We start from the raw sequence: 14,316 nt of genomic DNA on the forward strand, positions 1-14,316 counted from the left end.
GGCCTGATCTAGGTTTGGGTCTGTGCAGTGCCCAACCCAATGGAACCCTGATCTTGGTTGGGGTCTGTGCAGCGCCTGGCACAACGGGGGCCCTGACGTCAGTTGGGCCCCAATACAAAACTGATGAGGATGTTAAGACTCAGATTCTCTTATCCTCTCTTTTGTAGGGTTCCCTTTTCCTTTCATCTCAGGCTCTGAGCACTAGGGTACAATTGTCAGCCGAGTGGGGCAGAGTCGCTAGCTAGCTGCACCCTGGACAGGCACAGAAGCTAAGAGGAATTCACGAGACAGTGGGATCCAGTGGGTGGATAGAGAGAGAAGACAACAGACCCAGGGTGCAAACTGGACATAGGCAAAAGACCTTGATTCAGCGCTCCCTAACGCTAGCTCAGGGAGCTGAGGAATGGGACAAGGGCTGTCACGCTGTCTGAAGTGCCTCACGACTGTGAGTGCTACCTCCGGGCAGAGTGTCAGAGAACAGGGCAGACACCCCAACCTCGTGGTATGGTCTATAATTACATTCATCAAGCCAATGACAAAGGTGAACTCCTTGATCACTGCACCATCTTACCATGGAGTCGGACAGTCCCCTTAGACTCTCCAGTCTGTCTTGCCACCCAGACAAACTGGACTTTGTGATAAAAGGTCACTTACACCAAAAATCACACCACATCACGTTGCTCCCAGTCCCAAGAGACCAGTCACTTACCCCTGATCAATTGGTACTCTAGATCTTACACCACAGACAATGCTGGCAGCCAGTTCTACAGTAAATGGAGTAAAGGTTTATTAGCCAAGAAAAGGAAATGAGAGTTATTGAGGGTTGAAGCAGGTAAAATATATGCACAGGTGAGTCACAGTTTGTAATTCCAGCTGGTGGCAGTGATGTAATAAATGAAGTCTTTTCAGAGTACCCAGATTGTCTCTGGAGATCTTTGCTTTGTATCTGATACAATTCCCTGTAAGAGTCCAAACACTCCAGAGATGCAGGATTTTTCCTTGAATCCATACTTCTCACAGAAACGAAGCTGACAGTGTCATAACCGCGTGGGCTTTTCCTTTGATGGCAGAGAGTGAGGAATGAATTTTGAGTCTTCTGCCTCTGATCATCATACACAGTGACCACTTGCTTTAAATTAGCACTTTTCTGCTAAAGTTTTTCATTTGCATTCCACAAGGCTTCTTTCTCGTTTGATAGTTACTTAGTTACAGGGCTATACACAATGTAAATGTTTGTTACTACATTATAATGGGATACAGATGAGTGAAAACAATGCAAGTAACATCCCATTACTTTTCATGAAGCTTAAACACCAAATACACTCGTACACATTTAACAACGTACAGCTATACTATAGAGTGTACACTACTATACGATACTAACGTACAGCTATACTATAGAGTGTACACTACTATACTATACTAACGTACAGCTATACTATAGAGTGTACGCTACTATACGATACTAACGTACTGCTATACTATAGAGTGTACGCTACTATACTATACTAACGTACAGCTATACTATAGAGTGTACGCTACTATACGATACTAACGTACTGCTATACTATAGAGTGTACGCTACTATACTATACTAACGTACTGCTATACTATAGAGTGTACGCTACTATACGATACTAACGTACTGCTATACTATAGAGTGTACGCTACTATACTATACTAACGTACAGCTATACTATAGAGTGTACGCTACTATACTATACTAACGTACTGCTATACTATAGAGTGTACGCTACTATACGATACTAACGTACAGCTATACTATAGAGTGTACACTACTATACTATACTAACGTACTGCTATACTATAGAGTGTACGCTACTATACTATACTAACGTACAGCTATACTATAGAGTGTACGCTACTATACTATACTAACGTACTGCTATACTATAGAGTGTACGCTACTATACTATACTAACGTACTGCTATACTATAGAGTGTACGCTACTATACGATACTAACGTACAGCTATACTATAGAGTGTACACTGCTATACTATACTAACGTACTGCTATACTAGAGTGTACACTACTATACGATACTAACGTACAGCTATACTATAGAGTGTACACTACTATACTATACTAACGTACTGCTATACTATAGAGTGTACACTACTATACGATACTAACGTACAGCTATACTATAGAGTGTACGCTACTATACGATACTAACGTACTGCTATACTATAGAGTGTACGCTACTATACTATACTAACGTACAGCTATACTATAGAGTGTACGCTACTATACGATACTAACGTACAGCTATACTATAGAGTGTACGCTACTATACGATACTAACGTACAGCTATACTATAGAGTGTACACTGCTATACTATACTAACGTACTGCTATACTAGAGTGTACACTACTATACTATACTAACGTACTGCTATACTATAGAGTGTACACTACTATACGATACTAACGTACAGCTATACTATAGAGTGTACGCTACTATACTATACTAACGTACTGCTATACTATAGAGTGTACACTACTATACTATACTAACGTACTGCTATACTATAGAGTGTACACTACTATACGATACTAACGTACAGCTATACTATAGAGTGTACACTACTATACTATACTAATGTACAAGTATCACGGTGTCACAGAGCTGACGCTCTGGAAGTGCTCTGAATGAAGCCAGTCAGGACTCTGGCTTAGCATGCCTCCTCTCTCCCTATCACCAGGGCAAGAAGCCTGTGCAGCTTCGGTCTTCCTGGGTCTGAGCCAGGGGCATAACCATGGGTGGGCCATGGCCCACCTCCCAGCCCAGACTCTGCTCTGGCCCCAGGTCTTGTCCAGCTCTGCCTGCCAGTCCGGCGCTCCAGCCGGGGAGCTGGGTTGAGGGGTGGGGACTTGCTCTCCTCCACCTGCCTGGTGCTCCCACCGGGGCCAGGTAGGTGGAGTAGGGCAAGCCCCCATGTCCTAACCCCCCATCCAGGCTGGAGCACCAGGCAGGTGGGCAGAGTGAAACAAGCCCCCACCCTCCCACCTTGCTCCCCAGCTGGAGCACCAGGCGGGTGGAGTGGGTGGCGGTGCAGAAGCGCCCATTTTCCCGGGGCCCAGGGTTGGCCCAGTGGCTAATCCACCAGTGGGAGGAGGGTGGGTGAGTGAGCGGCGGCCGGTGGCAGTAGGAGATCTTCAAAAAAGATAGGCCCGTAGCCTGGGGGAGCTGGGCCTGGCATGAGGTGGTGGAATCTGGGAGAGAGCTGGGAGCCAGGAGCCATGTGCGCTGGAGAGAAGCGTCTCCTCCCGGAGCTGGGTGTGCGCCCGGGGCCCTGGGGAGCTCCTGGCCAAAGGGTCCATCCATCGCTCCCCGCAAGACCAACTGCAGGGACGCGGGGGAGGTGGGAACCCCATCTCTCCTGCCCTCTCAGCCCCCCAATAATTGCCCACCCAGCCGAAGTCAGAGCCCACCCAAATATCCTATGCTGGCAACACCATTAGTCTGACCTCGGAGCATTCAGCACCTCTGTTCTCACCATGTGTTTGCTGCAGTGAGTCCGCCTGGATGGGACTCCTGGGGAAGCCAAAGGGGCCCTGAACCCCAGCTCCACAGTCAACCATGACTCTCAGCCAGCCAGTAAAACAGGTGGTTTATTAGTTGATAGGCACACAGCAGCAAAGAACACATCTTGTTAGCACAGGAAGCAGGAACATTTGGTGAAGCCGATCTTGGGGGGGGGGGGGGGGGGGGAGGAACCAGAGCCAGGGCCCTGGCCCCCCACCAGTCCCAAGTGAAGAGATACGGACCAGTTTCCACCAGCACAGCTTCAGTCAGTCCCCCCGCTGCCCCACCTCCTTCATTTGTCTCTTTCCTGGGCAAATAGGTCACCTGGCCTGCACCTCTCTGTTCCCCAACACCTCTGGCTGATTCTTGCAGAGAGTACAGGCCCCAGACATTCATTGCAAGGATTCAGAGTATGGGCCATTGGGCAGCCAGTTGGCAGTCACACTTGCCCTCTAGGTGGACTCTGCAACAATTACACACCCTTGTCCCACCACCAAGATACTTAAGTAATACATAGGGGAAACTGAGGCACACACAGTATTCATGCAAAATGTTATGGTTTACATACAACATAACAAGGAAAAACCCCCACTTTGTCACATCTCTCCCCCCTTTGAGACTGAACTGAGTGGGCTCTCTTTAGCCAGTGGCCTGGGGAAGTTCAGGGCCCCCTCTCCGGGACAAAGCATTGGCTATAACACTGGCACTCCCCTTCACATGGACCATCTCCATGTCGTAATCCTGGAGGATCTGATTCCCCCTCAGGAGTTTCTCATTAGCTCCTTTCATCTGGTCCAGCCACAGCAGGGGCGAGTGGTCAGTGTACACAGTAAAGTGCCTCTGAAATAAATACAACTGCAGCTTTTTACGAGCCCACCCTAGGGCCAGGCGTTCTTTCTCTATGGCCGCACAGTGAGAGCAGATTCCAATCCTGCATCTGGGTTCAAAGGCACCTGCCAGTAGCCCTTGGTGAGATCCATGGTAGTGAGGTAACACTACCTCACACCTCCAGCTTGTCTAGGAGCTTGTCGGGCCTAGGCATGGGGTAGCCATCGGACACACGGATGGCACTGAGATTCTGATAGTCCACAACCTGTCTTTCTTGGGGACCAGCACTATGGAAGAGGCCTAGGGGCTGGTGGATGGCTGAATCATCCCTAAAGCCAGAATGTCTCTGACCTCTCTCTCCAGGGCCTGGGCTATTTTCCCCATGATGCTGCACAGGAAACACCTGATGAAAAGTGGGCTCCTGTCTCCAGATGGTGGACAGTCAAGTTAGTGAGTCCAGACTGGCTGGAGAATAGCAGCTGGTAGGAACACAGCATCTCTCTGATCTCTGCCTGCTGGGCAGGGGTTAGCTGGGCAGAGACGGGGATTGATTCCGGCAGGAGGCTGGCTCCTATTTCAGGGAAGAGATCCACTAGGGGGTGTTAGGATAAAGATATTCAGGCCTGTCTGTAAAGGTCTGTACTTTAAGAATTTAGGGTGTATTCTTATCACTTGGCTAGTTCTAGAGGTATAAAAGAAAGAATCAAAATCACTGTCTGCTGGGGTAAGGGCCTTCTCTTACTGTGACAGTCTGAGGCCCTGTTCTTAGGCTAAGGCCTTTGGCTAAAGAGGCAGCCATAAGCTGGGAAGCGACCGGTCACCTCCTCACATTCCAAACTAGTCACATTGAAATAAGGTGCTATTGGGCTGTTAGGCACTATCAGGACAGGATTGTATCCTATCACCTCCAGGGAAAGGGAAGTGCCTAGAAAATGTAAAAGGAAACTTAGTTTGATAGCATCCTGTCTGCCAAGAACTCACTTATCAATAGCTGGGATGTGAAATCCTTACTTCTGTGTTGTCTTGTCATTATAGTTCCCACTTTGCTATTGTTTGTCTGTATAACCTCTGTCTGGTTCTGTGATTGGTCCTGTCTGCTGTATAATTAATTTTGCTGGGTGTAAACTAATTAAGGTGGTGGGATATAATTGGTTACATAATCATGTTACAATATGTTAGGATTGGTTAGTTAAATTTCAGGAAAATGATTGGTTAAGGTATAGTTAAGCAGAACTCAAGTTTTACTATATAATCTGTAGTCAATGAGGAAGTGACAGGGTGTGGGTGGGGGTGGGCATGTGGGTGTGTGAGATGGGAACAGGGAATGGGGGTAAGAAAATTGGAATCATGTTTTGCTAAAGGGGGAAATGGGAACAGGGAATGGGAGTAAGGAAGTTGGAATCATGTTTGGCTAAGGGTAGGAATGGGAACAGGGACACAGGTGTAAGGCTCTGTGGTGTCAGAGCTGGGAAGGAGGATACTAAGGAAGGAAACTGGAATCATGCTTGCTGGAAGTTCACCCCAATAAACATCGAATTGTTTGCACCTTTGGACTTTGGGTATTGTTGCTCTCTGTTCATGTGAGAAGGACCAGGGAAGTAAGTGGGTGAAGGAATAAGCCCTCTAACAGGGGGTCTTCCCCCTTCTCCTCCCACTGCCCACACATGACCAGCACCAACTTCTCCCTGTCAGAGTATGGCTTCATCATATTGACATGGCACACTCGGTGGCTGTGGGCCCTGTTGGACAGTTCCACCATATAGTAGTTCTGTGATGACCTTAAAGGGCCCATCCCAGGCAGCTTGTAGCTTATTCTGCTGCACTGGGCTGACAACCATCCCCTGGTCCCCGGTGCTATAGGAGCGAACACATGCTGTGCGGTCGTACTGGACCTTCTGCCTCCCCCTGGCCCAGCCTGTGACCTCAGTGAGGCTTTCCTGAAAGGACAGCACATACTCCACCACTGATTCTCCATCAGGAGAAGCCTTCCCCTCCCATTCGTCCCACACCAAGTCGTGGGGTCCCCTCACTCTTCTCCTATACAGCAACTCAAAACGGGAGAACCCTGTGGATTCCTAGGGCACTTCCTGGTATGTGAACAGCAGGTGGGATAAATACTTGTCCCAGTCCTGCAGATGCTGGTCCATGAAAGTCCTCAGCATAATCTTTAGGGCCCCATTAAATCTCTCCACCCACCCGTTGGACTGAGGGTGCTGTGCTGGACCTCACATTTCTCCCACAAGCACTGGAGTAGAGTTGACCTGAAATTGGACCCTGGGTCTGTAAGGACCTCCTTGGGGAATTGCACTCAGCTGAAAATGGTCAGCAGCATGTCCGCATCAGTGTCTGCCTCACTGGAGGGTGGGGCCATCGCGTCAGAGTAGCAGGCAGCGAAATCTACTGTCACCAGAATGTATTTCTTCTCCGACTGAGTTGCCTTGTTGAGGGGCTCCACTTTGCCCACAGCCACCTTCTGTGAAGGCTCCTCTGTCATGGTCAGGGGTCTCAAGGCTTCTTTCCCCTTGTCCCGGGCCTTCCCCACCCGCTGGCAGGGGTCGCAGGACCTGCAGTATTGCTGGACGGCATCAAGGACTCTGGGCCAGGAAAAGTTCTGCAGAGCCGCTGCCTGGGGCTCTGGATCCCCTGGTGTCCTGAGAGCGGGACGTCGCGGGCCAGGTACAGCAGCCTGCGGCAGTACTTCTGGGACACCACCAGCTGCCTCCGGATCCCCCACGACTCCACTTCTCCTTGGGGAGCCATTCCCGGTACAGGAACCCCTTCTCCCACAGGAATCTTTCCCGGCAGCCTCCCCGAAGGGGGTTTGCAGCCCTGTGGCCAGCAAGTTCCCTCAGCTTCTCCAAGGGATCCTTCCGCACCCCGGCCTGGAAGGCAGTGGCTGGGAAAGGGTGGAGCCTGTTCCCTCTCGCTGGCTGGGCCTGGGGTCTCAGCTCCCACCAGGCTCCGCTTTTCAGCTGCTGTCCCAGTGAGGGCAGTGAGCCTGCTGCTTTGGTCCCTGCATCCGAGCTGGCGTGAGCTATTTCTGTGGTGTGCAGGGGCTGGGGAGCATCCCTGTGCCCCACTCAGTTCCAGGGGGCTGGTTACAGACAGGCAGGGGCCCAGCGTTTAGCAGCTGCTCCCGCCCGCCAGGTCATTTACATTTACACTGACCTTCACTCAGGTCACACAGCCCTGCAGCATCTGGTGAGGCTGTACCACCTGGGATCTGACAAGGGTCCTCTCTGTCCCAAAATCTTGCCAGCCCAGGACTGTCTCCCCACTGACCACCACCTTCCACTCCAAGTGGGGGTCCGAGGGGCCTGAGCCCAGGACAGAACAAGCAGACGTATATGTTGGGGCTGGGAGTGGGAACCTGTCTGCCACCCTGCCCATCTGGCTGAAGATGTCTGTGGCCTTGGGACTCAGTATGGGAGTTAGATTCCGGAGGTTTTCTGCAGGATCCCCCTGGTTCTAATTGACAGCCTTCCCAAAGGCTCTGAGGTAGGCAACCACATCCCCCCTTCCTTAAACTGGGGCAGCAATTTAGTGTTGAGGTTCTCACTTGCAGACTTGGCAACTCAGGGTCTATCTCCAGTCACCCCTGGAAAACTCCTTCTTGCCTCTCTGCTTGGCCGTCCCCAGTTCATGCTGCCTCTGTCTCTTATGGTCCTCTAACTCTTTCAATCTCAGTTCTAATTCCATCCGTCTCAGGTCCACTGGTGAAGACCCCCTGCTAGTTGTGGACATGGGTCTCAGGGCACCCGGCTGCTCCCAGACCCTCTCATGGCATCAGTTGGGTCAGGAACCCGCTCTTTAGAACAATGATCTTCCTCCAGCTGCATGATTAGCTGTGCCTTAGCGTACTTTCCAGTGTGCAGCCCTCTTTCTCTGCACAGCTCTACAAGGGGCTTCTTAAGGAGATGGTTACAGGCCATCTCCTTGCTGTTTCCAAGTTGTCACGGACTCACAGGACTCGTGCTCTCTCAGCTCCTCACGGTCCCTGGGAGGAACCCCTTCAGTGTCACAGCCCTTCTCGGGGTCCACTCTTTCTCGGGGGTTAAGCTGTAGGCCCCTCTGCTTCCTGGAGCTGCACCTCTCTGAGCCTTCAGCCTGCCTGTCTCTCGCTAATCCCCCATCTCCTTGCTGTTTCCAAGTTGTCACGGACTCACAGGACTCGTGCTCTCTCAGCTCCTCACGGTCCCTGGGAGGAACCCCTTCAGTGTCACAGCCCTTCTCGGGGTCCACTCTTTCTCGGGGGTTAAGCTGTAGGCCCCTCTGCTTCCTGGAGCTGCACCTCTCTGAGCCTTCAGCCTGCCTGTCTCTCGCTAATCCCCCTTCGTTTTACTGCTCCCCAGCTACTTACTGCAGGATGCTCTGTCCACAGGGTGCAGTTGATCCCACCATTTCCACCAGTTGTCATGGAATCACAGGACCGATGCGCTGGAACTGCTCTGAATGAAGCCAGTCAGGACTCTGGTTTAGCATGCCTCCTCTCTCTCAGGGCAAGAAGTCTACATGGCTTCGGCCTTCCTGCATCTGACCTTGGAGCATTCAGCACCTCTTTTTCTCACCATGCGCTTCCTGCAGTGAGGGAACCCAGAACCTGCCCCTCCCCTGAGTCCCAAGCCAAGAGATACTGACCAGTTTCCACCATTTATGTGATCAGTCAGCCCCCCGCTGCCCCGCCTACCTTCCTTTGTCTCTTTCCTGGGCAAATAGGTCACCTGGCCTGCACCTCTCTGTTCTCCAACACTTCTGGCTGATTCTTGCAGAGAGGATGGGCCCCAGACATTCATTGCCAGGATACAAAGTGTGGGCCATTGGGCAGCCAGTTGGCAGTCACACCTGCCTTTTAGGGGGTCTCTGCAACAATTACACACCCTTGTCCCACCACCAAGATACTTAAGTAATACATAGGGGAAACTGAGGCACATGCAGTATTCATGCAAAACGTTATGGCTTACATACAACATAACAAGGAAAAAAACCCACTTTGTCACAACAAGTGAATTGGCCTGGGACTCTGGCATGAGCTTGCATCTGGTCCACCAGCATCCCTGGGTCCCTTTCCCTCCAGGGGGTGCCGGCTCCCATCCGGCCCCAGGGCAGGGACTGGCTGGGGTGGGGAACATGATGTGCCAGTATAAATGAGAACACCCAGTGCTAGGCAAGGCAGAACAAGCCCTGGAGCAGTGGCCCTGCTGGGGGGTAGGGATCGGGCCCAGAGCTGTCAGCTCAGGCCCTACCATTGATCCAGCCCAGACTTGGGTGTCTCTGTCTCTGCAGGATCTGGGCAGTTCTGGCCAAGACCACAAGGCAGCCAGATTCATATGAGAAAGCATGCCCCCTGGGACTCTGCGGTTTGCCTTGGAAGCCTGCGTTTATTGGACCTAGGGGGCTTCCCTGGACCTAGGGGGCTTCCCTCCCTGTGCTTCCCAGACTGGCACGGGAGCTGGGTCAGCTAAACACAGCCAGGACTAGCCTTGGATCTGCCTGCAGCCTGAGCCTCTCTCCAGCCTGCCTGCAGCTCTCAGAGTCTCTGCCCTTCTCTCCCGATCCATCTACAGGCTCCCTCCAGCTCTTGAACTCCCCTTCTCTACACTGGCTGTACAGGGTCCAGCTAGGTGTTGTACCTTAGGCTATTCCGAGTAAAGAAAGGTCTTAGACTTTAAGGCCTGAAGGGGACCAATGTGATCCTCTAGTCTGACCTCCTGCACATCGCCGGGCACAGAACCTCACCCATTCGCTTCTGTAATAGATCCACAACCTTGGGCTGAGTTACTGACGTCCTCAAATCATGTTTAAAGACTTCAAGTGACAGAGAATCCACAATTTATTCACGTTCAAGTCATCAAGTGACCCGTGTCCCATGCTGCAGAGGAAACGAAACCCCTCCCAGGGTCTCTGCCAATTTGACCCAGGGGAAAATTCCTTCCGGACCCCAAATCTGGCAATCAGTTAGACCCTGGTCATGTGGGCGAGGCCCACCAGGCAGACACCTCAGTCCCTGGAAAAATCATGGAGCAGGTCCTCAAGGAATCAATTCGGAAGCACTTAAAGGAGAGGAAAGTGATCAGGAACAGTCAGCATGGATTAATCTAATTGCCTTCTATGATGAGATAACTGGCTCTGTGGATGAGGGCAGTGTTGTTCCTTGACTTTAGCAAAGCTTTTGACACTGTCTCCCACAGTATTCTTGCCAGCAAGTTAAAGAAGTATGGGCTGGATGAATGCACTATAAGGTGGATAGAAAGCTGGCTAGATTGTCGGGCTCAGTGGGTAGTGATCAATGGCTCCATGTCTAGTTGGCAGCCGGTATCAAGTGGAGTGCCCCAAGGGTCGGTCCTGGGGCCGGTTTTGTTCAATATCTTCATAAATGATCTGCAGGATGGTGTGGATTGCACCCTCAGCAAGTTTGCAGAAAGTTTGCAGATGACACTAAACTGGGAGGAGAGGTAGATACGCTGGAGGGTAGGGATAGGATACAGAGGGAGCTAGATAAATTAGAGGATTGGGCCAAAAGAAATCTGATGAGGTTCAACAAGGACAAGTGCAGAGTCCTGCACTTAGGACGGAAGAATCCCATGCACCGCAACAGATTAGGGACCGAATGGCTCGGCAGTAGTTCTGCAGAAAAGGACCTAGGGGTTACAGTGGATGAGAAGCTGGATATGAGTCAACAGTGTGCCCTTGTTGCCAGGAAGGCCAATGGCATTTTGGGATGTATAAGTAGAGGCATTGCCAGCAGATCGAGGGACGTGATCATTTCCCTCTATTCAACATTAGTGAGGCCTCATCTGGAGTACTGTGTCCAGTTTTGGGCCCCACACTACAAGGATGTGGAAAAATTGGAAAACGTCCAGTGGAGGGCAACAAAAATGATTAGGGGCCTGGAACACATGACTTATGAGGAGAGGCTGAGGGAACTGGGATTGTTTAGTCTGCGGAAGAGAAGAGTGAGGGGGGATTTGATAGTTGCTTTGAACTACCTGAAAGGGGGTTCCAAAGAGGATGGATCTAGACTGTTCTCAGTGGTAGCAGATGACAGAACAAGGTGTAATGGTCTCAAGTTGCAGTGGGGGAGGTTTAGGTTGGATATTAGGAAAAACATTTTCACTAGGAGGGTGGTGAAACACTGGAATACGTTACCTAGGGAAGTGGTGACATCTCCTTCCTTAGAAGTTTTTAAGGTCAGGCTTGACAAAGCCCTGGCTGGAATGATTTAATTGGGGATTGGTCCTGCTTTGAGCAGGAGGTTGGACTAGATGACCTCCTGAGGTCCCTTCCAACCCTGATATTCTATGATTCTATGACACCTGGAAAAGAATCCTCTGTTGTAACTCAGAGTCCCCCCTATCTAGTGTCCCATCATCGGCCACTGGAGATATTTGCTACTAGCAGTTGCAGATCAGCTACATGCCATTGTGGGCAGTCTCGTCATACCATCCCCTCCATGCATTTATCAAAACTCAGTCCTGAAGCCAGGTAGGTGTTTTGCCCCCACTGCTCCCCTTGGGAGGCTGCTCTAGAACTTCACTCCTCTGATGGTTAGAAACCTTCATCTAATCTCAAACCTAAACTTGTTGATGTCCAGTTTATATCCCTTGTTCTTGTGTCAACAATGGTCTTTAAATAACTCCTCACCTTCCCTGGTCAATAAAAGAGGGAAAAACAGTAAAAATCAATGCAAAATTATTGATATGAACAGAATTTTTTTCGGTTTGTGAAAATGTTCATGATTTTGCTCTTTTATCCCTATTTGGGATGGGAAATTGTTTTAGTATCTCGAAAATATTCACAGGACAGGTAAACCATCTGCCAGCAGGGCAGCCTGGGGCTGAATTCAAGCTGCCAATCTGCGTTAACAGCCATGTTGCTGAGTCTTCACTGCTATTTTAACTCAGGTTATGATCACACCTTTGGGGGCGGGCAGTGAAGATGTACCCTAGGGATGGGGCTTTTTCATAGATTCACAGACACCAAGGCCAGAAGGAACCATTGTGATCATCTAGTCCAGGGGCGAGCAAACTTTTTGGCCTGAGGGCTGCATCGGATTTCAGAAATTGTATAGAGGGGTGGTTAGGGGAGGCTGTGCATCCCCAAACAGCCAGGCATGGCCCAGCCCCTCCCACATCTGACCTCCCCCCCCCCCGCTTCTCGCCCCCTGATGGCCCGCCCGGGACTCCTGCCCCATCCAACCACCCCTTCTTCCTGATTGCCATGGCCCTGTCTCCCTGGATTAACCCAATGCCCGACTTGTTTGAAGCCATGGTAGTGATGAGGATGCTGCTTTGGCCAGGGGTGGCGCTTCTGGGGGTGAGCAGGGATCTGACCTGGACCTGGGGAATCCCTGCTGTTGTGACAGATGCATTCCCTACAACAGAGAAATATGGTGGCTAACCACTACATGGTCCCCTTAGATGAAGTTTAGGGAGTCTAGCAAAAGGTTGGAATAACAGGGGGCTGCAGGTCGGGAATGAGGGGCATGGGCAGAGCTGGGGGAAGCCCAGGGCTGGGATAGCAGGGGGCTGTGGGTCAGCAGTAAGGGGCACCTGCAGAGCTGGGGTGGGGGGAATCTAGGGCTGGGATAGCAGGGGGCTGTGGGTCAGGAGCGCGGGGCACCAACCGAGCTGTGTGTGAGGAAATGGGGAACCTGTGATACTTTGGCATGTGTGGAAATCTAGGTCCCATTAAGAAGCAGGTGCTTCGGGAGGGCTGGTGTTCCCTTCCCCTCGTCCCATCTCCTTGTAGAAGCTACATCTCTTCTGCCCTGTAGAAAGTCTCCTCCCAGATGGAGCAAACTTTTCTCCTGCTCAGGAGGGATGGACTAGTCTTCTTTAGAGCTCCTCAGTGCAGATCCATGCCCAGCCGACCCCAGAGAGATGTGACTGACATCCTACAAAGCTCACCGCCCCTTCTGGTGCACGCACACATCGGAGCTGGGCGCACGGAAGAGCTGTCTCAATAATGGATTTTCAGTTCGCTGACAATTCAGAGAAAAAAGAGGGAGAAACATCATTTTGAGTTGTAGTGAAAATGGCACAAACCATTTTGTTTTCATGTGAAGTGTTATTTAAGGTTGAAAATATTTTAAAGTAAATTTGAAGGAAATTTTCAAAACAAAAATGTCATTTCAAACTGAAAAGTCGAAACCTTTCCTTTTGAAAACGTGGAAACAAAATGGGTGGGTGTTTGCAGAATTTTTTCCTCGACACGAGCCATTCGGCCGAACCAACACAAATTCACAAAACATTTCAGGGTCTCCAACTCTTATTTTTCCTCCCCAAAATTGTGGCTGAAAACTTTTGCCCAGCTGTAGCGTGTGGCCTCTGCAGAACCAGGCCTGGCACCGTGTATGTTGCCCGCACATTCATTTACTCTCAGAAATGACCGTAGCATTCCAATCCACCTCCAGTGCAACGAGGCTGGGTCAGTGAGATATTGGCGTAGCTTGCAGCAGGGTGACAGGTCTATGAAGAGCTAATGCACTCTTGCTTTTGTCTATAACTGTCTTAATATGAAATGAGGCACATCAGCAGCAACACCTCCTTAATTTGCCCCTTTCCAACACTCAAATCCCACAATATTTGATCCTTTTTCTTCGAGCATCACCTCCTGGAGTCATATCGTTATGTGAACATTTCGGCTTTTGTTAAATTTAAAAAAGTAAGCTAGAAATCATGAGCCCGAAACGATCAATCTTGTGGAAGGCAAACAGAAAGCATCCAGTGTGTGTTAGTTCTAGAGATCACATGATTTTAAAGCCAATGTTAAGATTTTCCATGGCCAGAGCCATGAATTTTGAATGCATAACACGCTTCAGGGTCATTGTGAGAACTAGCTGTTCCCTGTTCCAATCGGCAGTGGTGAGGTCTTAGCTAGAGTATATTGTCCAGTTCTGGGCACCGTACTTTAGGGAAGATGGGGACATACTGGAGA

Source organism: Eretmochelys imbricata, chromosome 24 (assembly GCF_965152235.1).
Source record: "Eretmochelys imbricata isolate rEreImb1 chromosome 24, rEreImb1.hap1, whole genome shotgun sequence".
Taxonomy (NCBI): domain Eukaryota; kingdom Metazoa; phylum Chordata; order Testudines; family Cheloniidae; genus Eretmochelys; species Eretmochelys imbricata.